The sequence below is a fragment of the Propithecus coquereli genome, unplaced genomic scaffold (assembly GCF_000956105.1).
Source record: "Propithecus coquereli isolate 6110/MARCELLA unplaced genomic scaffold, Pcoq_1.0 Scaffold66, whole genome shotgun sequence".
In the NCBI taxonomy this organism is placed as follows: domain Eukaryota; kingdom Metazoa; phylum Chordata; class Mammalia; order Primates; family Indriidae; genus Propithecus; species Propithecus coquereli.
Window position 1 is genome coordinate 8,709,050 of NW_012152618.1, and position 4,474 is coordinate 8,713,523.

Genomic DNA, 4,474 nt, shown 5'->3' on the forward strand with positions numbered 1-4,474 from the left:
GTTCTGGGACCAAAAGGTAATGCCCATCCGTGCGACGTCTGTCCTAAATCGCTGTACCTAAACTCTGACCTTGTAGACTGAAATCTCGGAATGGCGACTCCCGCTAACAAGCAGTTGGGTGCTGTGATGGGAGGAACAGTAAGGGCGGAGTTTGCCTCCTGTTAGGTGATACAAGTGTATCGCTGAGGTGTACAGGTGCTACTACACCTGAGTTGGGGGGCTGGGGAGGACACGGAGGCGGTCTCCCAGTCTTGGTCACAGCCCTACTTAGAAAGTGAGAGTAGGAAGGGAAGTTTGTGCTTAGCACGTAAAACGCATCTGGCTACATCTTTAAACTCAGAGGAACTTAACTGGAGAATAGAGCTTGGTGGCCAGTAGACCTGGCATTGAAACCATGTAGCTATCGGTGTAGCCTCTTTGAGCCTTAGTTTCCTCAGCTGTAAAATGGCATGATGACTGATCACTTAAAAGTGGACCTTTTTAAAGGTACCCAGAAAAAGAATGGTGTATATGAAAATACCAGACATGTAAAAGGCACTCTGTACACAGTAGCTATTATAATTTCCTTTTTGCCAGAATACCTCGTAGGTTCCTTGTAGGCCTAAGTTTTTTGTGTTAAATGTAATAAATGCAAACTGATTTTCTTTATGAGTCGTAAATTGTTCCTGTCTTAAAAATCAGTGTTAAACTAGAAAACCCTTGAAAACCAAAAGGTGTTCTTGCCTTGAGTGTTTTTCTTTGTCATCAACAATGAATTAGATTAGGGTATAACAATGAAATACAATAACATTGTTACACAATAACAGTGAATTAGACTGGAATAGTTTTGTTGTTTCTGCCTCTAAATGTGAAGTTTATATGTGATTCTATTGCTGTGAAACTAGGTAAAGTCCTCCCTTAACTGCTCAGTAACTCGTTTTTGTTTTCGTAAACAGTATGTTAGCACCTATGAAGGCCATATCTGGGGAAAGGGGGGTTTTGTTTTGGCTGATTTGTTTTAGCTGGAAGGGGGCCCTAGGGATCATCTGTTAAACCAGTGGACAGTACTAGAAGTCAAATTTCCAGCCTCCTTTCCATGTAACCGAAGGCTTCTCGGGTAGTAACTATTCCAGTCATCCTTTCAGAAAGCATCTGGTAAGCATTCACTATCCTCCTCCCCCCAGGAAGCCCCTGGTCAAATGTAGAATCCTTTGAGCAGCAAGGTACTACAAAGGGTAAGTGCTCAGACCCTTTAGCCCGATGGCCTGAGTTCCATTCCTGGCATTACTTAACTCTGGGCAGGTTATCTGACTTCTTTGAGCCTCAGCTTTCCCATCTGAAGACTGTTACCTACCTCATAGATTTGTTGTGAGCTTAAAGATGATCTATGTAAAGCACTTAAGATAGCGTCCTACAGTGGTGTATATGTACACGATAAGTGTCAGGTATTGGTAGTGGTAGTGTAGGAAACAGAAAATAGTAGGATGAAGACTGTGGTTGAGGTTTGTTCCTGGGTCTAGTGGGTGGAGGGAACTGCGATCAAGGGGAAGGGAGGAAGATTGATAAGATTGGTTAAATAAATATCCCAAACTAGCATTGGATAAGGTTATTTCAGCCTGTTATGTCCTTCCCAAATAGCACTTTGGGCACGGAAGCTCTGGGGAGGAAGAGGTGACTAAGCTGACCTGTGAGGCATGGGTGAGACTTAGCCAAACCAGTCTGGAGTGCCAATGTGGGGGTGCCTCCATCTAATGGGGGGCCTTGACCAAAGCCCCTCAAGTGAAAAGGTGGAGTGGAACCCACCAGTAGAGTGTGGAAAACTAAGGATTCGTCCAGTTAGGTAAACAAAGGTGGATCAGAGTAACCTGGAAATGACACAGTAGAGATTGAAATTTTTTTTATCCTCCAGACTGGTGGAGGCAGTATAAAGTTTTTGTGCTTAGCACAGATAACATCAGATTAGATTTTTGGAAAGATTGTGCCTGCAGTCGTGTGGTATTGGGTCGAAAGTAGGGAATGTCCATCTACTTGTCTTGGCAGCTTCATGTCTGCCTGTGATTCCAAAGGAAAATGACGGCTTAGCAGAATTAGGCATTTTAACCCAAATCTGGGAGCTTTAGAGAATACTTACAGAAGGCGTGGGGAAATCCTTAGATTATTCCAGACAGCCTTCCCTCTTAAAAATTGTCTTCAAGTATATATAGTATATGCCTGATCACATGGCAGTGTTTCCCCCCAAAAGTCTCCCTCCAAAAGGACGGTGTTGCCTCACTTCCAGGGCTCTCCTGTCACGGGGCACTCTCTCAACCACTGTGTTTTGAACAAAGAGGTGCTATTTGGGAAGGACATAGTGGGCCGAAATAACCTTATCCAATGCTAGTTTCGGATATTTATTTAATCAATCTTACCAAATCAGTTAAACAAGAACACAAGAAAGATTCAGTAATTATTCACGGGGTGGAGGGATGTCTCACAATGTGCAAATGTTACATGCTATTGGAAACAGAACTTTTACATATCTCCCCCCCCCAAAAAAACAAAAAATACAGTAAGTGACGAATGAAAAGAAGTTCTCCCCACCTGAATTGATATTGATGGCGTGGGTTGAGATTTCTAGCAAGAGTATGTATGGATTCAAAAAGTGCTTTATCGTAACTGATTTAGTAGATGTGAAGATAAAGTCATTTGGAAAATGGAATTTGATGATTCATAGTGGCTTAATTGATCATAGACACTGGTATTTAAGATATGAATGGTGAGAGTAAAGTTGTTTCATGAATTAATATATTGCCTTATGTAATATATTTTATATATGTAATATATATGTAATGTATTTTAATATAAATATAAATTAATAAATTAAAGATTATAGTTAGACATTTGACTTTCATCTACAACCCTAAAAGGTATTTTAATTAAAGTTGATCAAAAAATTTTCTTTTTAATTTTTTCATTGCAAGGGTAAGATTGTCTTAGGTTTGAGCTTACCTTTTAGTTGGATGTTTTACAGAAGTTAACTGCTGCTCTGTTTCTCTGCTGAAGCAAATTCCCTTTTCCCTTCTCATTTTTTGATTTTAAGAAGATTTAAAGAGCATTGTTTACTGGCAGGGTTTAGAAAGCACCATAAAGAACTTCCATTCATAATTCTTTGTTTAGCAGTCAAACAAAAAAGATACCCTTCCAGTAAGATGTAGTGAAGTGTATCTGTATCTTAATAACTTTACAACAGTGGTCCCCAGCATGTTTGGCACCAGGGACCATTTTCGTGGAAGATAATTTTTTCATGGACCAGGTGGGTAGGGGAGGGTGGTTTCAGGATGATTTGAGCATATTACATTTATTGTGCACTTTATTTCTATTATTATTACATTGTAATATGTAATGAAATAATTATACAACTCACCATAGGTTGGGGACCCCTGCTTTACAATGTTTGGCAAAAGGTAGCTCTGTTTTTATAAACAAATTACTAACTTTTGGAGATTTTGTAATTAGTAAGCAGAAGTGTTAGACAGAACTTTGTGAACTAACATTTTTAAGCTAAGGTGCTTATGCGTTAGTTTCACAAGGTAATGTTATGCTGTAGAATTCTATCATCCAATTCAATAACCATTGGTGACATAAGACTACTTAAATTACAATTAATTAAAATAATTCAGTTCCTTAGTTTCACTAACGACACTTTAGTGACTGGTGGCTAGTGGCTACTGTTCTGAACAGTGCAGATCTAGAACATTTCCATCGTTGCCGAAAGTCCTCTTGGACAGTACTGATCTAGAATGAAAAATTGAAGATCATTTCACTCTACACACACACACACACACACACACACACACACACACACACTTAAATGTCATTAAGGCATTTCTAAGACCTCACTTACTGCATTTGAATACAGGAACAGTGAAAAGCCTAGGAAAACATATCTCCCCTTATTCTGAGAATAGAACATCTTATTTCTTCTGTCTGTGGAGGTATTTGCAAGTGGAGTATGCATGACAGTTTTCTTTTTTTATTTTTATTTGGGTAACTTTGGTACCAAGGAGTTTCTCTCTATATAGTCAAACATAGTAAGTAGTGTAGATATCCATTCTGTAAATTGTGCCATACTCTTCCATGTTAATAAGGTTTTGTACAGAAGTGATTTTTTGGTGCCATAAAAGAGTATTAATGTAGAAATCAAATATTTGTGGCTTTTTTGGTTCATAGAAATCCAAAAAGATCATGAGCCTAAACTAAACTAAGAAGAATTCCAAGCAGAAGCTAGACAGCACTCACTTTATTTTTAGCATGAATTTCAAAGACAAGAAGAGCCCTGACCCCAGGGAACTCTCTGTCTGTTTGGGGGAACTGAGGAATAGTGATGACAAAAGCAAATAACCTGTGTGGGGCAAGGGGTGATTTTAGGCTTGGGAGTAACATACTTATTATATATTCTGGCTACATTCTTAAAGGGCGATTAGAAGGTGGGAGAGTATTGGAATAGTCCAGTTGA